This window comes from Sciurus carolinensis, chromosome 7 (genome assembly GCF_902686445.1).
Source record: "Sciurus carolinensis chromosome 7, mSciCar1.2, whole genome shotgun sequence".
In the NCBI taxonomy this organism is placed as follows: domain Eukaryota; kingdom Metazoa; phylum Chordata; class Mammalia; order Rodentia; family Sciuridae; genus Sciurus; species Sciurus carolinensis.
The window spans coordinates 58,267,841-58,291,787 of record NC_062219.1 but is presented as its reverse complement, the minus strand read 5'-3'; the positions used below and the strand labels follow the sequence as shown (position 1 = coordinate 58,291,787).

At 35.1% G+C, this 23,947-nt stretch overlaps 1 pseudogene; it reads left to right on the top strand.

The window, feature by feature from the left end:
• The first annotated feature begins 7,361 nt into the window (after positions 1–7,361).
• LOC124989225 (succinate--CoA ligase [ADP/GDP-forming] subunit alpha, mitochondrial-like) lies at positions 7,362–9,323 on the top strand (annotated as a pseudogene).
• Positions 9,324–23,947: the final 14,624 nt, after the last annotated feature.

Here is a 23,947-nt window from a genome sequence, read left to right as displayed (position 1 = left end):
ATACTTAGAGGAAAATTTATTTCATGGAGTGCATTTACTAAAAGTAGTAAAACTCAACAAATCAATGACCTAACACTACAGCTCAAAGCCCTAGAAAAAGAAGAACAGACCAACACCAAAAGTAGTAGAAGACAGGAAATAGTTAAACTGAGAGCTGAAATCAATGAAATTGAAACAAAAGAAACAATACAAAAAATTGACAAAATAAATAGTTGGTTCTTCGAAAAAATAAACAAAATTGATAAAACTTCAGCAACACTAACAAAGAGAAGATGAGAAAAAACTCAAATTACTAAAATTCAGAATGAACAAGGAAATATCACAACAGACACGATTGAAATACAAAACATAATTAGAAGCTATTTTGAAAATCTACACTCCAACAAAATAGAAAATTTCGAAGACATCAACAGGTTTCTAGAGACATATGAATTGCTAAACTGAACGAGGAGGACATACACAATTTAAATAGACCAATTTCAAGTAATGAAATAGAAGAAGTCATCAAAAGCCTACCAACAAAGAAAAGTCCAGGACCAGATGGGTTCTCAGCCGAGTTCTACAAAACCTTTAAAGAAGAGCTCATTCCAATACTTCTCAAAGTATTCCATGAAATAGAAGAGGAGGGAACCCTCCCAAACTCATTCTATAAAGCCAATATTACCCTGATACCTAAACCAGACAGAGACACATCGAAGAAAGAAAATTTCAGACCAATATCCTTAATGAACATCGATGCAAAAATTCTCAACAAAATTTTAGCAAATCGCATACAAAAACAGATTAAAAAGATAGTGCACCATGATCAAGTGTGTTTCATCCCAGGGATGCAAGTTTGGTTCAACATCAGGAAATCAATAAATGTAATTCACCATATCAATAGACTTAAAGTCAAGATCACATGATTATTTCAATAGATGCAGAAAAAGCATTTGACAAAATACAGCACTCCTCCATGCTCAAAACACTAGAAAAAATAGGGATAGTGGGAACATTCCTTAACATTGTAAAGGCCATCTATGCTAAGCCCATGGCTAATATCATTCTAAATGGTGAAAAACTGAAAGCATTCCCCCTAAAATCTGGAACAAAGCAGGGATGCCCTCTTTCACCACTTCTGTTCAATATTGTCCTTGAAACTCTAGCCAGAGCAATTAGACAGACCAAAGAAATTAAAGGGATACGAATAGGAAAAGAACTCAAACTATCCCTATTTGCTGATGATATGATTATATACTTAGAGGAACCAGGAAATTCCACCAGAAAACTTTTAGAACTCATAAGTGAATTCAGTAAAGTAGCGGGATATAAGATCAATGCACATAAATCTAATGCATTTTTATACATAAGTGATGAATCTTCAGAAAGAGAAATTAGGAAAACTACCCCATTCACAATAGCATCGAAAAAAATAAAATACTTGAGAATCAAACTCACAAAAGAGGTGAAAGACCACTACGATGAGAACTACAGAACACTAAAGAAAGAAATTAAAGAAAACCTTAGAAGATGGAAAGACCTCCCATGTTCTTGGATAGGAAGAATTAATATTGTCAAAATGACCATACTACAAAAAGTGCTATACAGATTCAATGCAATTCCAATTAAAATCCCAATGATGTACCTTACAGAAATAGAGTAAGCAATTATGAAATTCATCTGGAAGAATAAAATACCCAGAATATCTAAAGCAATCCTTAGTAGAAAGAGTGAAACAGGGGGTATCACAATACCAGATCTTCAACTCTACTACAAAGCAATAGTAACAAAAATGGCATGGTATTGGTACCAAAATAGAAAGGTGAATCAATGGTACAGAATAGAGGACATGGACACAAACCCAAATAAATACAATTTTCTCATACTAGACAAAGGGGCCAAAAATATGCAATGGAGAAAAGATAGCCTCTTCAACAAATGGTGCTGGGAGAATTGGAAATCCATATGCAACAGAATGAAACTAAATCCATATCTCTCACCATGCACGAAACTCAACTCAAAATGGATTAAGGACCTCGGAATCAGACCAGAGACCCTGCATCTTATAGAAGAAAAAGTAGGTCCAGAGCTTCAACATGTCGGCTTAGGACCAGACTTCCTCAACAGGACTCCCATAGCACAAGAAATAAAAACAAGAATCAATAACTGGGATAGATTCAAACTAAAAAGCTTTCTCTCAGCAAAGGAAACTATCAGCAATGCGAAGAAAGAGCCTACAGAGTGGGAGAAAATCTTTGCCAATCATACTTCAGATAGAGCACTAATCTCCAGAATCTATAAAGAACTCAAAAAACTCTACACCAAGAATGCAAATAATCCAAACGACATATGGGCTAAGGAAATGAATAGACACTTCACAGAAGAAGATCTACAAGCAATCAACAAACATATGGAAAAATGTTCAACATCTCTAGTAATAAGAGAAATGCAAATCAAAACCACCCTAAGATTCCATCTCACCCCAATTAGAATGGCGATTATCAAGAATACAAGCAACAACAGGTGTTGGCGAGGATGTGGGGAGAAAGGTACACTCTTACATTGCTGGTGGGACTGCAAATTAGTGCAGCCACTCTGAAAAGCAGTGTGGAGATTCCTTAGAAAACTTGGAATGGAACCACCATTTGCCCCAGCTATCCCACTCCTTGGCCTATACCCAAAGGACTTAAAATCAGCATACTACAGAGTTATAGCCACATCAATGTTCATAGTTGCTCAGTTCACAATAGCCAGATTGTGGAACCAACCTAGATGTCCTTCAATTGATGAATGGATAAAGAAACTGTGGTATGTATATACAATGGAATATTACTCAGTCATAAAGAATGATAAATTTATGGCATTTGCAGGTAAATGGATGAAATTGGAGAATATCATGCTAAGTGAGATAAGCCAATCTCAAAACACCAGAGGACGAATGATATCACTAATAAGCGGATGATGACACATAATGGGTGGTGGGAGGGATTAGTGTTAGGGTTAGAGTTAGGGTTAGGGAGGAGGGCAAGAATGGAGGAAGGAAGGACTGTATAGAGGGAAAAGAGGGGTGGGAGGGGTGGGGGGGAAGGGGGAAAATAACAGAATGAATCAAACAACATTACCCTTTGTAAATTTATGATTATACAAATTGTATGCCTTTACACCATGTACAAACAGAGAAACAACATGTATCCCATTTGTTTACAATAAAAAAAAAGATACAGTGAGATTAACATCAATAGAGATAGAGGATGGATGCAGTAAAGGAAAGGACACAAGATTTGAAAGCTTTTGTTTTGGATATGAAGCTGATTTATGTTATTTACCTCGGTATATCCTTAAGTAAAGTACCTGATCTCTCTGAGGTCCAGTATCATAGTCGATCAAATCCCTTTGAAGGGTTTTTGTGAAGACTATAAGATATAGGCAAATCCATAACTTATGATCTAGTTTGTCGATAGGTAACATTTGAAAGTTGAGATTCCATAAACTTCATTCCTTACATCAAATGGGTATAACACTATTAAATAGAATTAATTACACTCCTAATAAAGAACACCAAATACATATTTTGATCAAATGTCAAGTGGCTCAGTATTAAAATCAATATTTGGTCAAAACTGAATATCACCATCAAAAAGTAAATACATGGGACATAAAATAAATTTAATTTATATTTAAAAACTTATTTTACTATAATTTTATTAAAAATAATCCAATTTTCAAAGCATGATAACGTGTAAACTAATATAAAAGTGATAATTTTTCAGCTTTGTCAACTGCTTGATTTTCCCGAGGTCATTTACTATAGCACATTTGGGAAAAAATTATGCTCACTTTCAACAGGTTGACCTGATATTTTTGAAGTACCTCATTATCCTATTATCCTTTCTTCTTTTTTGTCTTTGAATAAACATAACTTGTTATACCTATTTTTGTTCATATTCTAGAATTACTCCAATTTGAGAAATTTAAAGTAATAAATTCTGACTTTAACTTATCCTTATGAGATAAGAAAAATTGCCAATAAAGACTTATTCTTGAAAGGCTCGTGGTCTTAATGGAATTAAGTAACTAAATATTAAATATTAAAGATCATATCAAAGATATAATTTAAAATAAGAATCCTCAATTATAGGACTGGGATGTGACTCAGTGGTAGAATGCTTGCCTCATATGTACAAGGTCCTGGGTTCAATCCCTAATATAGAAAAAAAACAGAATCTTTAATTATTAGAATTATGATACAATTCCTAATATATGTCTTATGCTACTATTTAATTTTTAAATGCCCCTTGGGTCAAAAAGGATATAATCTTCCTAAAGTAATCTAGTTCGCATACACTATGAAATTCATATTAATAATCTATATATTTCCTCTTTATTTGGCTATCAGAAAGACCTTAATTGATAGTTTATGTAAAGTTAACTGTAATAGTTCTCAATTTATGATTTATATTTTATTTCATATTTCATGTGACAAAGTTCAACATTTAAAGTACATAAGGATACTTCGACCTACATCTAGGTTGCTTAGTTATACCTGAAAGTGAATATTAAACTATTAAACAAAAATCTCAAGGTACTCTTTGTGCATATTATTGGCATTTTTACATATTTAAATATGTTACACAATGCAGTCACATGCTCACCAAAGGAAGATACAAGAAATGATATTGAAATAGGCATTACAAGCTGATGTCAAAATATAAGTGAAATAGCAAATTTGACCAAATGCTACAAATGATGTCAAATTTTAGTGTGTCCATAATTCCCAGAAACTGATTTCAGGTCCTAAATATAGTAAAACTCAGACCTAAATATAAGTAATACAATTTACAAAAATATACTTGAACCTCATTTTAAGTATGTAAACCAAAAGATTTTTATTAGAGTTATGTTGGGATATCCCTTTGTGGGAATTTTCTGCATTAGTTACCTTGGATAAAGCTTCTTAAAAATAGAATTAAATTTGGTTTTAACTAAGAAAGATGTCTGGTAATCTTCCTGAATTAAACACAGGCACTCTTTCTCATCTACATTTAAAATTTTGTTGTTACTTGAGAATTTTTTTTTTTCCCTCCAAGAAGCATGAATAAATTCTAAAGAAAGGACAGGTCCCAAAATAAAATCAAATTGGAAGAATAGTTCTCACAGTGATGTCTCCATCAAGGACGCCCTCTCCTTCTAAAGCAATAAGATATTCCTGGCTGAGTGCTTGTGAATATTATGTTAGTAGTAGAAGGACAAGTAAGCCTCCAAGTTTGAGAATCACTACATGCATATAAAACTGAGGTCACTGGCCCTCTTCTGGTTCTGCAGCTTCACCTCAGGCCCTTTAGAGTCTAGCAAGACTAAGTCTGGTGCCATTCCTCAAATCTCTCAAACCTCAAGTGTCTCTCACCATTTTGCTCAAGCTGTCCCCTTTGCCTCAAATACTTTCTACCCAACTCTCTCCTACTAAAATTAACTATTCCTCATTCTTTAAGAAACAAGTTAGGGGGCTGGGGTTGTAGCTTACTGGTAGAGGGCTTGCTAGTATGTGTAAGGCACTGGGTTCCATCCTCAGCACCACATAAAATAAATAAAGTATTATGTCCATCTACAACTAAAAAGTTAAAAAAAAAAAAAAAAGAAAAGAAACAAGTTAGTTCTAACTTCCTCCAAAACTTCCTCCTAGCTGGATCTGATGCCCAGTTTCCTGCTCCCAAGCTCTGTGTTTCTGTCACTAAACTGGTGAATGCCTGGGGCTTTTCCTTAGATGGTTCATCTTTGTGTCCCTGACACCTACCTGAGGTTTTGGCATATAGCAAGATCTCAGTGATTATGTTTAGCATTTCAATCACACAAAACTGATTATATAAGAATCACATATTTATCAAATACCCATGTGACATAAGGATTAGCATGAAAAATGGATCAGGGAGTATATTTTAAGACTTTTTAAATCAGGAGATTAGAAGAACCAGAGAACAAGAATTAAATGAAGCGGAGGAAAAGATGTACATATACAAAACTTACCAAGAGTGAAGCTTCAGGAGAATCAGTCACAAAACAGACCAGCTCACTCTGGGAAGGAAAGACATGAGAAGAGAAAGTACAAGATTACAAAGGCTATAGTCATCTATTTTAAGTCATTTTTTAAAAGGAAGCAGAAGTTTCTAAGAGAAAGTGCATTCCAATTTCTGATAAAATGTTCTGAATTTTAAAATTTCAATTGATCATGAAACATTTAAAATTTTATAGAGGAAACAAAAATAATTTTTTCATCTCATATGAATAAGCAAACATCTACTAAAACAGAAGGAACCATCCAATACTATTTCAGTCTCCTTTCCAAAGTAGAAATAAAAATTCAAACTAAAAAAAAGAGAGAAAGAGATAAGAGAATGGAAAGAAAAAAATAATAATAAGCAGGGTGTAACCGTTCATTACTCAGTCTCTTCCCCTGCCCTCCCTACCTCCACCAAAGGACTAATAATAAAAAGGAAAATAAAAAGCCAGGTTTCATTTGGCCTCCATTCAGGACTTGGACTTATTACTAATTATCTTAAAGGTTGAAAGGACCCTCAGCCAGGAGAATTAGCAACCCTTAAGATGAATGAGGGTTGAACCAGGGCAGTCCATGATAGTACAGATTTTTAAGAGATCAATCTACATATTACTGTCAGTATTTCAAGGGGAGAGCCTTTCTCACTGAATTGTTTTCCACCTAAGAGAATGAATGAAGTCTTGGCAGATAGTCACACAAAACCACAATTCCACTGATGATCTCATATTTCTTAAGAGAGGCTAAATATTACTGCAACTGATCATGATGATAAGAACTGCTCAAAATTCTGATGATTTCTCAAGAAAAACTGCTTATAAGTGTTCCATTCATGTCTACAGATTGGAATCTAAATTGTGTTTGGTCAGACACACTCTTTTTGGGAAGTGGTAGAGAAAAATTTGGCCACTACTTTCTCATCTGCCCAGATATCCTAACTGATCCAGTAGGATAGGACCCTTCCCTTGATGCTCTGGAACAGTGGTTTCACCGCATCATTTTTCACTTGGGATAAAGTTCTAAAATGTCACACAGACTGCACGAGTATAATGCAGTTCTGTGATACTAAAAAAAAAAAAAAAAAAAAAAAAAAACTTTGCTAAGAACTTTGCTTTTCCTGCTAAATTGGAATTTTTTAAAAAGGGAAGTTATTGTGGCTAGAAAGTTTGAATACTCTTGTGTAGAAGGGTGGGTCAGGGGACATAGTCTCCTCAGAGGTTCCTCATTTTCATTTTTGTGCTCTGCATCTATGATTAAAAGAGAACTGCATATAAATCAGTATTTCTTTTGTTGTCCTTGTTCTGTTTGCACATCATAGATATAGCTTATGAAAATGAGCTGGGCAGCTGCCACCTCTACCACAGTCCCCAGCAGCAGCTGCCTTGCCGTGGCTCACCCTGTCATGCACCTTCATCCTACAACAGAATGGAATTCTACATTGTTCCTATGCAGCTTCCCAGAAGCATCTCTATGTTGACAAAAATATGAAGGTTATTTGCCAGGGTTTCACTGAAAAACAGGACACCATTTATACCCAGCAGGCATTGGAATATGGCACCAAACTAGTTAGAGAACCACTCCAGGGAAGGGAGGCAAGACACCTCTGGGCTTACCTGACATTAATCCTATGAAGGACAAAACAGAAAGGACAGCTTCTATCACCTACATCCCTCCTCCTCCTGCTGCTGCTGCCACTGATGAAGTTGTTGAGGCAAAAATGTCCTCGGTTGTGTGCATGATAAAGGTTTCCCACAATAGGAGAGGGTGCCAGTCAATCACAAGTTGCTGTACCAGGAAAGGACAAGGAGTCATGGGCCCTGGGACTCATCGGTCATGGAGAATGCAAAATTGGCCTCATGCCTAGACATGTTTACAAGAAAGAATTGATAGTGTGTCCAGATCTGGCACCCTGACTTGTGAAGCAGTTACCAGACACCACAAGATGTGTTGGGGAACACTGTGCATTGCATTGAGGGGATTTTTTTTTTTTTTTTTTTTTTTTTTTGGTACCAGGGATTGAACCCAGGACCACTTAACCACTGAGCCACATCCCCAGCCCTTTTTATTTTTATTTTGAGACAGGGTCTAATTAAGTTGCTCAGGGCCTTGACAAGTTGCTGAAGCTACCCTTGAACTTGTGATCTTCCTGCCAAAGCCTCATGAGCCAATGGAATTCATTTTTAGGGAACAAATTTTATTGACTGCCTTGAAATCTTTCTGAATGATTCAGTCACAGAAGGCATCATACTGATTGATGAAATTGGTTGTTATGCAGGGAAAAAATGCTGCAGAATTTTGAAGCAACACAATTCAGGTCCAAATGCCAACCCTGTAGTGTCCTTCGTTGCTGGTTTAACTACTCCTACAAACAGGATAAAGGGTTACACAGGGGCAATTATTGCTGGAGGGAAAAACAGAGCTAAAGAGAGGACCTCTGCCCTCAGAGCACAAAAGTTGTGGTCAGTGTATCTCCTGCACAGCTGGGAACCACCATCTACAAGGAATTTGGAAAGAGAAAGATGCTATGCTGTGAAAGAAAAAAACAAATGAAAAGGTCCCTGAAACAGCAGAGTGATTCATGATAGACATGTGAACCAGCAGCAGTTTATTTCTCTTGTCCCCGATTTTCACCTATGTGCCCGACACTGGTCTTTCATTACAACAGGAAGCCAAGACGAGCTTTGGAATGTACTAAACTGAGATATTTTCACTTAAATTGAGATGATCTACATTTGATTTGAAAAAAAAAAAATGAGGTAAACTTTATTTTGTCACTGAATGAATATATATATAAAATAAGAATTTCTGTAAAATTTATCTGGAAGACCATCTGGACATTATATCTTTGGGAGAAAGGAAACTGAATTATTAATTCCATTTTTTAGTATTTATCCATTTTATCTTGGGGTCAATTTTGGTAATCTTTTTTCTCAAAAAATCATTTTTTAATTTTCATTTTTATAAGTTGTTCATAGTATTCATTTATGGTTTTTAAATTTTATTTATATTTAGTTTCTCTTTTATATAACCATATGTGATCTATATTTTCCTATATATTCTCTCTTGGAAAAATTTCAAAATTTTTTTAGACCTGTTTTCTATTTTCTCAATCAATGTTGCTAAGAGTTTGTCTCTTGAATTAGATCTTTAAAATTATAAGTTTTGGATTATGTTGATTTGTGCTTTAGGGTTTTTTAATTTCTTTCATTTTTGTTCTCATCTTTATTATTTCATGTTATAGTTTTGTGTTCATTTATTTTGTTTACATTCTTCTAGTTTCCAAGATGGAACATGAATCACTTCTTTTCTGAATTTCACCTTTTCAATAAACTTTCCTCAAATACTGCATTAGATGCCTCCCATAAATTTTGATATTTTTTATTCTTTAATAAAATTACATGTATTAATAAGGTCCTATTTATATTTTAATACATGTATACATTGTATAAGTTTTCAAATTGGTTAAAGTTATCATTTATCATTTCTTTATAGAAAACTTTCAAAATGCTTTAACTTTTTGAAATAAACAAAACTTAAATGTTGATTGACATAAACAGAACTTACTACTATCCAATCTATGTCTGTTTTTACATTAATACCAAGCTGTTTTGAATGTTACAGCTTCATAGCATATTTGTAAGTCATGTAGAAGAATGACTCCTGCTTTGTTCTTTTTGTTTGAGATGGCTTTGGTTATTTGGGAGATTTTGTGACTCCATATAAATTTTAGGATTTTTTTTCACAATTCTGTGAAAAATGTCACTGGTATGTTAGTAGGGATTGAATTGAATCTGTAGATCATTTTAGGTAGTACGGACATTTTAACAAGTTTGAGTCTTCCAATTCATTTAACATGTGGTGTCTACCCATTTGTGTGGTGTGTGTGTGTGTGTGTGTGTGTGTGTGTGCATCCTCTTTGTTTCATAAATGTTTTACAGTTTTTATTATATAAATCTTGCACCTCTTTGGTTAACTTTATTGGTAGGTGTTTTGTTTTTGTAGCTGTTGTAAATGGGATTGCTTTCTTTTTTTTTTAGGACTACAATTTATTTATTTATTTATTTATTATTTTGATTCATTGCACATGAATGGGGTACAACTGTTGTTTCTCTGGTTGTACACGAAGTAGAGTCACACCACTTGTGTAATCATACATGTACATAGGGTAATGATGTTTGTCTCATTCTGTTATTTTTCCTTCCCTCCACCCCCTTCCCACCCCTCTTTGTCCTTTATACAATCCATCCTTCCTCCATTCTTGCCTTCCTCCCACCATCCACCCTTGTTATGTATCATCATCCACTTAACAGAGAGATCATTCAGCCTTTGGTTTTTTGGGATTGGCTTATCTCACTTAGCATGATATTCTCCAACTGCATCCATTTACCTGCAAATGCCATAATTTTATTATTCTTTATGGGATTGCTTTCTTGATTTCTACTTCAGATAATTCACCAATGTTGTATATTAATGACATGATTTTGCATATTGATTGTGTATCCTACAACTTTGCTGATATTGTTTATTAATTCTAATATTTTTAGTGCTGTCTTTGAGGTTTTCTATATATAAGATTATGTTATCTACAAACAGTAACAATTGGATTCCAATTAATAAAAGGTCACAAATAAAAGGATGCCCTTTATTTCTTTGTCTTTCCTGATTGCTCTATCTAGGATTTACAGTACTGTTGAGTAAGAGCAGTGAGAGTGGACACCTTTGTCTTGTTCTAGATCTTAGAACTTTTTCAACTCCCATTCGATATATTAAAAGTTAATTTAATATATTTTCTTCATTATGTTCCTTGTATTCTTAATTTTGTTCTGTGATTTTATCATAAAGGGATATTCAGTTTCATCAAATGCCTTTCTACACCTATTGAGATGATCATATGACTTCTGTTCTTCATTCTGTGATATGACGTGTCATTTATTGATTTGCACATTTAACCAAACTTGCATCCCTGGACTGAATCCCACTTGATTGGGGTGAATGATGTTTTTAGTGTGCTCTTAGAACCAGTTTGTTAGTTTTTCAGGGTCTTTTGTTTTTGTTTTGAAGATTTTTGTATCTATGATCATAAAGAATATTGGTCTACATTTTTCTTTATTTTTGTTTGGTCCTTCCTTGTCTGGTTTTGGTATCACTGTAATGCTGGACTCATATATTTGGAAGGATTCCCTCTTCTTCAATTTTTGGAATACTTTAAGAATTGATATTAGTTCAGCAGTGAAGCTATCTGGTCAGGGGCTTTTCTGTGATAGAAGGCTTTTTATTACTGATTTAATCTTGTTGCTTGTTATTTGTGATTAGTCTGTTCAGGTTTTTTATTTCTTTATCACTCAGTCTTAGTATGGTGTATAAGTCCAGGAATTTGTTCATTTTTCTAAGTTATCAAATTTGTTGATGTGTAGTTGTTCCTAAAAATCACTAATGATCCTGTGTATTTCCATGGCATTAGTTGTATCTCTTTTCATTCCTGATTTTGAGTCTTTTCTCTTTTTCTAGTTAGACTAGCTAAGGGCTTATCAATTTTCTTTATCTTTCAAAGCACTGGCTCTTCATTTTATCAATTTTTTGTATTTTTTAGTCTCTCATTAATTTCTGCTCTCATCATTATTTCCTCCCTTCTACTAGTTTTGGGTTTGTCTGTTCTTGTTTTACTAGCTCCTTTAACTTCTGTGATAGATGGTTTATTTGAGGTCTTTCTGCTTTTCTGACAAATATTTTGATTACAATCAACAGCCCTCTTACTACTGCCTTTGCTGTATCCCATGTGTTGGTATGGTGAGACATCATTTTCATTTGTTCCAAGAAATGTTTTGATTTCCTCCTTGATCCATTCAATTACTCAAGAGTAAGTTGTTTTCAAAAACAGAAGAAAGATAAATAGAGTGGAGGAAGGGGCTCACGAGGGAGGGAAGAAGAGGTGGGAGGGCAAGAACAGAAATTCAGTAGATTAAACAAAGGGGAAGGAAGCGGGCATAAGAAAAGAAAAGGCAGTGGAATGAATCTGACATTATTTTTCCTATGTAGGTATAGGAATACACCACACTGAATCTCACCATCATGTACATCCACAAGAATGGTGTCCTAATTAGAATATGACTTATTCCATGCTTATATAATTATATCAAAATGGATCCTACTGTCATGTATAAATAAAAAGAACCAATTATAAAAAATTTTTAATTAACAAAAAAAAGAGAGAGTGGGGAGGAGGGAAGGACATGGGGAAGTACCTGAGAATGAAATCTAACAAATCATGCTATGCCCATCCCATGCACAAATACATCATAACAAATTGAATATATGTGTGTGTGTATATATGATTATGCATATATATAATTAATTAAATAATAATAAAAATAATAGAGTAGAGCTAGCAGATGGGGAGGGAAGAAGGAAGGAAAAGAGGAGGTACTGGGGAATTAGTTTTCATATTAAATGCATGCACAAATATGGCATAACAAAACCCACAATTATGTATAATTACAGGGCATCAATTTTAAAAAGTTCGCTGTAAAAACAAGAGTAAGTTGCTTAATTTCCATGTATTTGTATAATTTCCCATCTTTTTCTTATTGATGTCAGGTTTTATTTCACTGGATTTGAAAAAAGATACTAGGTGTTGTTTCAATTTTTAAAAATTGGTTTGGTTGACACTCATTCTGTAATCTAGCATATGATCTTTCCTGGATAATGATCCATGTGCTGACAAGAAGAATGCGTATTCTGCAGCTATCGGTTGAAATGTTCGGTAGGTGCCTATTAGGTACAATTTAATTCTCTGCTTCTTTGTTGATTTTCTGGATGAATGACCATTCATTGCTGAAAGTGGGCCATTAAAGGCCCCTAAAATTATTGTATTGGTATCTAAATCTCCCTTTAGGTCTATTTAATATTTGCTTTATGTATCTTGGTGCTCCCATAATGGGTGCATATATATTCAGAATTGATATTTCCTCTTGCTGAATTGACCCCTTCATCAATGTATAATGAACTTCCTTTATTTTTTTACATTTTTATTTGTTATTTTTAGTTACTCTGACAGTAGAATGTATTTTGACGTATCATACATACATGAAGTATAACTTCCCATTTTTGTGGTTGTTCATGATGTGGAGTTACACTGATCATATTCATATATGAACATAAGAAAGTTATGTTCAATTCATTCTACTGTATTTCCCATTCCCATCCCCACTCCCTGTCCTTCATTCCCCTTTGTCTAATACAATGAACTTATATTCTTCCCTCCTCCCCCTCTCCATTAGGTGTTAGCATCCACATGGCAGAGAGAACATTCAGCCTTTGGTTTTTTGGAGTGGCTTATTTCACTTAGCATGATAGTCTCCAGTTCTTTCCATTTACCAGCATTCTTCTGTAAGGTTGAGTCATATTCTGTTGTGTATACACACCACATTTCCTTTATCCATTCATTTGTTGAAGGGTACCTAGGTTGGTTCTATAGCTTAGCTTTTGTGAATTGAACTGCTATGAACATTGATGTGGCTGCATCACTATAATATGCTGATTTTAAGTCCTTTGGTTATATACCAAGGAGTGGGATAGCCAGGTCAAATGGTGATTCCATTCCAAGTTTTCCAAGGAATCTCGATACTGTTTTATAGAGTAGTTGCACCAATTTGCAATGTATGAGTGTACCCTTTCCCCCACATCCTTGCCAACATTTATTGTGACTTGTATTCTTGATAATTGCCATTCTGACTGGAGCAAATGAAGGCTCAGTGTAGTTTTAATTTGCATTTCTCTAATTACTAGAGATATTGGACATTTTTTTCATGTTTGTTGGCCAATCGTATTTCTTTTTTTGTGAAGTGTCTATTCAGTCCTTGTCTACTTTAATTGCTTTTACTTTGAAGTCTAATTTATCTGGTTAAAGAATGGCTACTCCTGATTTTGAGGTAAGAAGGGCTCACTTACATGGAATATCTTATACCATCTCTTCACTTTCCATTTTTGTGTATTCCTAGAGGTGAAGCAAGTTTCTTATAAATAACATATAGTTGGGTCTTGCTTTTTTATCTATTTGACCACTCTGTCTTTTTATTGGAGAATTTAATCCATTGACATTTAAGTAATTATGAATAGGTAAGTTCTTACTACCACCATTTTGTGATGTGTCTTCTAATTGTATTATAGTTCCTTTCTTTCTATCTCACTGTCTTATACTCTTCATTTGCAGGTAAGTGATTTACTCTACTAGTGTATTTTTATTCCTTATTACTTTTGGTTTGTCTATTATAGATGTTTGCTTTGTGGTTGACAAAAGATTTTGTTTAACAAGCTATTTGAAATGATAGCAACATGAAAGAAACAGAAAGTTCCTATAGTAGGGTAGTAGGGTAGGATCAAGGTCCATGCTTTCTATGGCTGCTTACTGCTGAGGCAGACTCATGGCCCAAGACTGCCACGAGTAATGCTGCCTGGAAGAGAAGTCTCATAGACCAGGGGTCATGTGTCTCTGCCTGTCTCCAGGGCTATTCCAGAAACTCCATCTGTGGGCATAGGCCTGGTGATGGATGCTGTTGGGATCTGCCCAGTGTAGATTTCACTAGCTAAGTACCAAGTTCCAAGGCAAAATCCTGCTCTAACTACCATCAGCAAATGAAACCTTACTTCATACTATGCCACCCACGATTGGGATATTGTTGGTAAAGGCAGTCCTTGGCCTTGAAGGCTGATGATTCTTGCATGGATTTTTGTATAGACAATTCTAAACTTACTTTTATCTTTCCTCAGGATGTCTCAAGTTCTACTGCATTTTCTCTGGCATCCACTGTCTCAGAGGAAAAGGCAGCAGTTGTTCTAATTGTTAATTGACAGCTCAGTTGTGCAATTTCTCTGATAACTTAAAGAGTTTTCTTTACTAATGACCTGGTTCCACTATAACATTTTCTGAAAGAGAATTTATTTTTCATTTATGTAGTTTCAGATTCTAAGTATACCTCTAATCTATGGGTAACAATCTCGAATTTGAGAAATTTTATTAACAATTATCTGCCAAATGTTTATCCTCTAATATGTCTTCCATCCTTGCCCCCTTCCTTGGTAACTCATATACAATGAATATTAAAGCATCTCAAACTTTCATGTTTTTTAACTACCTTTTCCATGTATTTTCTTTATGCTGCATGATGAGTGTGCACTTCAGTACTATCCTCAAGTTCATTATTCTTCTTTTGATGATGTCCATTCTAGAATCTGCCCAATATATTGCATTTTTTGTTTCACTGACTACATTTTTATTTCTGAGGCATTTGATTGGGTCATTTTCACAGTGACCTACTAGTACATTCTTTTATTCCTCTCTGCTTTGTCTCACACTTTTCGTTCTTTTAACACCCATTTCAAAGTCTTTCTCAGACTCCTCTACAATTAATTAGTCAGAATATGAGTTTATGTTCTGATTTTGGTTTTTGTTCATTTTCATTTTAGGTATCTTCTATAGTACTGTATTTTTTCAGGAGTTTTAGAATTTTTATTCATAGGCTAATTTCTAGTGTCGGTTTTTATTACACTTATTTCCCTCCATGCTTCTTCCTTCATATCTAAAGGAGTAAACTCCAATTGCCTGCATTCAACCAATACAGAATAAGTTCTTTTGATGATAGTGACTGCTGCATGTATATTAATCTGCAGTGCACTTCTTTCAGAGAACCTTTGTGATGTACAAATCTAGACTGGGTGCTTCTTTAACACTCCTTTTCTTAGAATATAATAATTGCTATTTACTATAGATTTCTCCTCAAGGAAGAATATACGTTCCATGAATGCCAGGACCTGAGCCATTTGGTTTACCATAATATAATCCAACACCAAGAAAAATGCCTGAAAAAGTAACGTTTGTCAAATAGTTGCCGAATGAGATAATCCAATGTTTGCATTGCTGGGTAATGTGTATGATGGTATTGTCATCGTACCTTTTTTTTTTTTTTTTTTTTTTTTTTTTTTTGCGGTGCTGGGGATCGAACCCAGGGCCTTGTGCTTGCAAGGCAAGCATTCTACTGACTGAGCTATCTCACCAGCCGCATACCATTTTCTCAAGCCCCATGTGGTTAATGTCAGCTCTCTAAAGGAATGACTTTCCTAGGTGATGGATGCTTACTTCTGAATAGTGATTTAGTAAGCACTTGGCTTCTAGTTCAATCATTATTTCTTTTTTCTGAGTTATTTTCACACTGGGTAGATCTGATGGGCCAGCAGCTGTGAAACCTGGCAGGATGGAGGGGATGAGCTCTCACACTTTGCATTTTGTTCCATTGGTGTAATTACTACAATGATTGTAGATTAAACCTGCTCCTACTTATTATAATTCCCTCTTTGAATCTCAAAGATGAAGGGTTTCACAAAGATTTTTTCATTTTATTTTTTTCTGAACAGAAACAATAAAATTAGCTCCAAGTCATTACTGGGCTGTCAACAAGGAAGTGTCTACAGCATGCTCACTCCCTGTCAATACTACTGAAAATCCTAGATGCATTTAAACCATCTCACAAGAGACTGTTGGGAAGCATATCATTTCATAGCTTACTAAAATCATATTGAAATTGTTTATAAAAATGCAGAACAATGTCTCTTGATGTTTGCAAACCGTTATAATTTTACTTATATAGGTACTGTTTTATTTTTAAGATCTCAGGTAATTACTAACATAACAAATAAAATATATACATTTTATTTTTACCAAAAGAAAAATTTTTGTTTTATGTCAGTTTTAGTAGTAATACTTATGCTAAGAATTTTTAAAGGGAGCTTGATTTTTATCAACAAGCTTCTTTAGTAAAGATAACAACTACTCGTTAAATTTTCGACAATTTTTTAGAATAGACATATCAACACTATCTACTAATGGGCATTAAAATCTACATGTCTCCAAGGTCACAATTTTTAAAAAATGTTACAATATTTCTGCCTTCCTTTATATAGTCAGGAAAATATGGATTGTGTTTTGGTCTGTGGTCTTTGATCATTTTCCTAAATTTATCATATTTCTCATCTCTTTTTTTTTTTTTTTTGCAGTGCTGGGGATCGAACCCAGGGCCTTGGGCTTGCGAGGCAAGCACTCTACCAACCAAGCTATCTCCCCAGCCCTCATCTCTTAATTATACATGGAAAGATAACAGCAATAGTCCCTTCCAACTATTATGGCTGTATTTACAGAACATTTTCCATTGCATGTAGAGACCAGAAACTCAGTATTTAGTATATAATTTATAGTATATAGGTGTATATATATATTTTTTTTCATTCTATGGTTGCAATTTCTAGCTGGTTTTTTTTGGGGGGGGATATTTATTCATTTGTTTGTTTGTTCTGGTGATTTTTGTTTATTCTGTTTCCAACAATTGTACTTATTTTTATAATAAAAGTCAGTCATAGTCTTTACTAGGTCACAAACTAGACTAATGGGAGAAAAATCACAATTACAGAAATAAGTAAACACTCCCTTATAAGTGAGAAATAAGAATAAGAAATAAGTAAATGTTCCCTTATTAACTTCTTTCAGAAGCTTCTTCTTTGAGTAGTTACACAAGGAGTTGGCAAAAGTTCACATATTCAGAATAATCACAAAATTATTATATTGACAAGATGAATAATGTTCACTACAACCATAGACTATGAAATATTCAAATTTTCTGAAAGTTGTAAATTTAGATCTGAAGATTATTGGAAATAAAATAGACCTAATTAAAATATTATATTATTGATTAAAATATATTTAATACTTAAATATTGGAGGGAAATAAACAGGAATTATCAGATGTTTTAGCCAACTTTTTCATGGCTGTGACTAAAAGACTAGACCAGAACAATTGTAGAGAAGGAAAACTTTGAAGGCTTATATTTTCAGAGGTCTCAACCTATAAAAGGCCAGCACCATGCTCCAGGCAAAGCTGAACATCTCAGCAGAAGAGTGTGGCAGAGGGAAGTGGTTCACATGATGATCAGAAAAGAGAGAGATCTCCACTTGTCAGATACAAATATATACCCCAAAGCCACACCCCCGGGACCCAATTCCTCCAATCACACACTACCTACCTCCAGTTACCAGTTAACCCCATCAGGGCATCAATTCACTAATTGGGTTAAGGTTCTCACAATTCAATCATTTCCCTTCTGAACCCTCTCACATTGTCTCACACAGTGAGCTTTGGGGGGTACCTGCCCACTGTTGCCTGGAAGTCCATTGTCACAGTACCTACAGGTTTGGTTACACACAGCTGCCGCCATCTTGGAACACAAACCAGGGCCTCAGGTTTTCCACTGCAGCTGCCACCATCTCAGGGCCTGGACACTTCGGTCTGGGAACTCAAGCCAGGGCCTGGAGATACATCGGGGTTCCTTCAGGTCTGGTTGCACCTGAGATCTTGCTATTTGGTGTGGTAGTGGCCACCATCTGGCTGCCTCTTTTGCAGGGTCACACCTTTGTGTGAGTGCATCCTTGGTGGTCTCTCTGTAAGTTGAAAGGGCATTGAGATCTTGGGACTACAGCAAGACAGGGCTTGGGGAAGCTGAAGCCAATGTCCATCAGATTGCAACTGGGTTTGCATGGGCCAGTCTGAGTCTGGAAAGCTAGAGACTAGGGGCAATTCCCTGAGGGGAGCACAGGTAGGAGAAACTGGAGAAAACTGGGTTCTCTCCAACTTAGTGAGTCCTGAAGACTGCAGGGACAGACGGGGTGAGCTACAATGGGTGGGAAGACTATAAGAGGGTGAGAGGGAATCTTGCTATCAGCTCACCCACCCAACCTGTCTGGCACCCACTGGACTAGAGCTAACATCAAGCTTCAGACAACCCCACCCATCAGCGGAGAAGGGAAACTGAGAAAATTTTTGAAAGCCAACAGAAGCAATCATTCAATTTTTCATTGAGACTTTCCTCCTTTTTTTCTGTTTTTGCCCTCTCTCTCACACCTCTACCACATTTGAATCCAAATATTTTTCATGCATCAGTTTATTGAGAAATGGAATGTCTGAATAGTATATGATGGTTTTGTTATGTATTCTTACATTTTTACTTTTTTTAAAATCCATACTTTTTTTTTCTCCCACCTACCTGTCTCCATGAATTCTCTTTCTCACTTCTCTCATAGTGACAGCTAACCTCTATTAATGCCTCCCTCGCTCTTACTATAAATTTTTACCTCTATCTCCCTCATAAGCACCACATCTTACACTACTTCTGTTCCCTCATTATCCATCATTGGAAACTGTCAACCCTTTTAGCACACTTACTGTTTATATTGTAGATGATAATTGAATACTTCATATCTGTCTATTGTGACAAAACTGTAAATGTCTTAATAGAAGCCACTTGGTTAAGGTGGTATATCTTTTGCATTAGGTGCTGTTAATATTAATCTCCCCCTTAAAGGTGAGGTACTGGAAGCCTTCAGGGACACTATAAGAATGCAGGGTAGAATCTGTACTGCCTCAGTTCCTTACCACTAGATGAGAAGACACACAAACAACATGAAAAAACAAGGAAACAAATTGCCTCAAACAAACCAAGATGTTCCAACAATAGAATCTATACACAATGCAGTAGAAGAAATGTCAGAGAAGAAGTTTAGAAAATATGTAGATTGATCTTCAAAATAAAAGAAGGCACTGGAGAGAAAATACAGGAAGTGAGAGATCATTTCACTAAAGAGGCAGAGATTATAAAAAGGAATCAAACAGAAATCCTCAAAATGAAGGAGACAATAAACCAAATTAAAAATTTAATGGAAAGTATCACCAACAGACTAGACAACTTGGAAGACAGAAACTCAGAAAATGAAGACAAAATGTGTACTCTTGAAAATAAAGTTGACCACACAGAGAAGATGGTAAGAAACCCTGAACAGAACTTTGAAAAATATGGGATAACATAAAAAGACCAATTTAAGATTTATCAGAGTAAATGAAGACGTGGAGATATAAACCAAAGGAAAACACAAACTTTTCAATGACATAATATCAGAAAACTTCCTAAATCTAAAGAACAAAATGGAAAATCAACTACAAGAGGCTTACAGGACACCAAATGTACAAAATTATAGCAGACCCACACCAAGGCACATTTTAATGAGAATGACTAACATATGGAATAAAGATAGAATTTTAAAGGCTGTGAGAGATAAAAATCAAATTACATATGGGGGATACCAATTCAGATCTCATCTGATTTCTCAACCCAGACCCTCAACACCAGGAGGTCTTGGAATAACATATATTAAGGTCTGAAAGAAAATAAATGCAAACTGAGAATTTTGTATACAGCAGAATTAAGTTTCAGAACATTCTCAGCAAAATATTCCATGAGGAAGAGATGAAAAACAATGATGCAAATCAGCAACAGGAGGCGTTAGCCTAAAGGAATAGCCCAATAAAGGAGAAACCAAATCACGTCAAAAAACAAAAATGAATCAAATGACTGGGAATATAATCGTATCACAATAATATCCCTGAATGTTAATGGCCTGAATTCATCAATCAAAAGACATAGACTGGCCTGGCAGATTGGATTAAAAAGAAAAATCCAACAATAAGCTGCCTGCAAGAGACTCATCTCATAGAAAGAGATACCCACAGACTAAAGGTGAAAGGATGGGGAAAAACATACCATGCACATGGACACACCAAAAAAGCTGGAGTATTCATCCTCATTTCAGATAATGTGGACTTCAAGCCAAAACTAGTCAGAAGGGATAAAAAAGGACATTACATACTGCTTAAGGGAAGCATAAATCAGCAAGACATAACAATCATAAATATCTATGCCCTGAACATTGGCTCATCCATGTACGTCAAACAAATCCTTCTTAATGCCAGAAATCAAATAGACCACAACACAATAATACTAGGCAATTTTAACACACCTCTCTCACCACTGAATAGATCTTCCAAACAAAAACTGAATAAAAAAACCATAGATCTCAATAACACAATCAACAATTTAGACTTAACCGACATATATAGAATATACCATCCAACAAAGAATGAATACACTTTCTTCTCAGCAGCACATGGATCCTTCTCTAAAATAGACCATATTTTATGCCACAAAACTACTGTTAGCAAATACAAGAAGACAGAGATACTACCTTGTACTCTATCAGACATAATGGATTGAAATTAGAAATAAATGACAGAATAAAAAACAGAAACTTCTCCAATACCTAGAGATTAAATAATACACTATTATATGATGAATGGATAACAGAAGACATCAGGAGGGAAATAAAATATTCTTAGAAGTAAACGAGAACAAAGACACACCATATCAAAATCTTTGTGACACTATGAAAGCAGTACTTAGAGGAAGATTTATTTCATGGGGCACATTCAACAAAAGAAGTAGAAATCAACAAATAAACGACTTAACACTACAGCTCAAAGCCCTAGAAAAAGAAGAGCAGACCAACACCAAAAGTAGTAGAAGACAGGAAATAGTTAAAATCAGAGCCGAAATCAACAAAATTGAAACAAAAGAAACAATCGGAAAAATTAACAAAATAAACAGTTGGTTCTTTGAAAAAAATAAACGAAATTGATAAACCCTTAGCCACACTAACAAAGAGAAAGAGGGAGAAAACTCAAATTACTAAAATTCGGAATGAACAAGGAAATATCACAACAGACACGACTGAAATACAAAACATAATTAGAAACTATTTTGAAAATCTATACTCCAACAAAACAGAAAACCTCGAAGACATCAACAAGTTTCTAGAGACATATGAATTACCTAAACTGGACGAGGAGGACATACACAACTTAAATAAATCAATTTCAAGCAATGAAATAGAAGAGGTCATAAAAAGCCTACCAACAAAGAAAAGCCCGGGACCAGATGGGTTCTCAGCCGAGTTCTACAAAACCTTTAAAGAAGAGCTCATTCCAATACTCCTCAAAGTATTCCATGAAATAGAAGAGTAGGGAACCCTCCCAAACTCACTCTATGAAGCCAATATCACCCTGATACCTAAACCAGACAGAGACACATCGAGGAAAGAAAATTTCAGACCAATATCCTTAATGAACATCGATGCAAAAATTCTCAACAAAATTTTAGCAAATCGCATACAAAAATATATTCAAAAGATAGTGCACCACGATCAAGTGGGTTTTATCCCAGGGATGCAAGGTTGGTTCAACATCCAGAAATCAATAAATGTCATTCACCATATCAACAGACTTAAAGTTAAGAATCACATGATTATTTCAATAGATGCAGAAAAAGCATTCGATAAAATACAGCATCCCTTCATGCTCAAAACATTAGAAAAAATTGGGGTAGTGGGAACATTCCTTAACATTGTAAAGGCCATCTACGCTAAGCTCATGACCAATATCATTCTAAATGGTGAAAAACTGAAAGCGTTCCCCCTAAAAACTGGAACAAGGCAGGGATGCCCCCTTTCACCACTTCTATTCAACATCGTCCTTGAAACTCTAGCCAGAACAATTAGACAAACAATAGAAATTAAAGGGATATGAATTGGAAAAGAAGAACTCAAACTATCCCTGTTTGCTGATGACATGATTATATATTTAGAGGAACCTGGAAATTCCACCAGAAAACTTTTAGAACTCATAAGTGAATTCAGTAAAGTAGCAGGTTACAACATCAATGCTCATAAATCCAATGCATTTTTATACATAAGTGATGAATCTTCAGAAAGAGAAATTAGGAAAACTACCCCATTCATGATAGCATCGAAAAAAATAAAATACTTGGGAATCAATCTCACAAAAGAGGTGAAAGACCTCTACAATGAGAACTACAGAACACTAAAGAAAGAAATTAAAGAAAACCTTAGAAGATGGAAAGATCTCCCATGTTCTTGGATAGGCAGTATTAATATTGTCAAAATGGCCATACTACCTAAAGTGCTACACAGATTCAATGCAATTCCAATTAAAATCCCAATGATGTACCTTACAGAAATAGAGCAAGCAGTTATGAAATTCATCTGGAAGAACAAGAAAACCAGAAAAGCTAAAGCAATCCTCAGTAGAAAGAGTGAAGCAGGGGGTATCCCAATAGCAGATCTTCAACTCTACTACAAAGCAATAGTAACAAAAACGGCATGGTATTGGTACCAAAATAGACAGGTAGATCAATGGTACAGAATAGAGGACATGGACACAAACCCAAATAAATACAATTTTCTCATACTAGACAAAGGGACCAAAAATATGCAATGGAGAAAAGATAGCCTCTTCAACAAATGGTGCTGGGAAAACTGGAAAACCATATGCAACAGAATGAAATTAAACCCCTATCTCTTACCCTGCACAAAACTCAACTCAAAATGGATCAAGGACCTTGGAATCAGACCAGAGACCCTGCATCTTATAGAAGAAAAAGTAGGTCCAAATCTTCAACTTGTTGGCTCAGGATCAGATTTCCTTAACAGGACTCCCATAGCACAAGAAATAAAAGCAAGAATCAACAACTGGGATAGATTCAAACTAAAAAGCTTTCTCTCAGCAAAGGAAACTATCAGTAATGGGAAGAGAGAGCCTACAGAGTGGGAGAATATCTTTGCCACTCATATGTCAGATAGAGCGCTAATTTCCAGAACCTATAAAGAACTCAAAAAACTCTACACCAAGAATACAAATAATCCAATCAACACATGAGCTAAGGAAATGAATAGACACTTCACAGAAGAAGATCTACAAGCAATCAACAGATATATGAAAAAATGTTCAACATCTCTAGTAATAAGAGAAATGCAAATCAAAACTACCCTAAGATTCCATCTCACCCCAATCAGAATGGCGATTACCAAGAATACAAGCAACAATAGGTGTTGGCGAGGATGTGGGGAAGAAGGTACACTCATACATTGCTGGTGGGGTTGCAAATTAGTGCAGCCACTATGGAAAGCAGTATGGA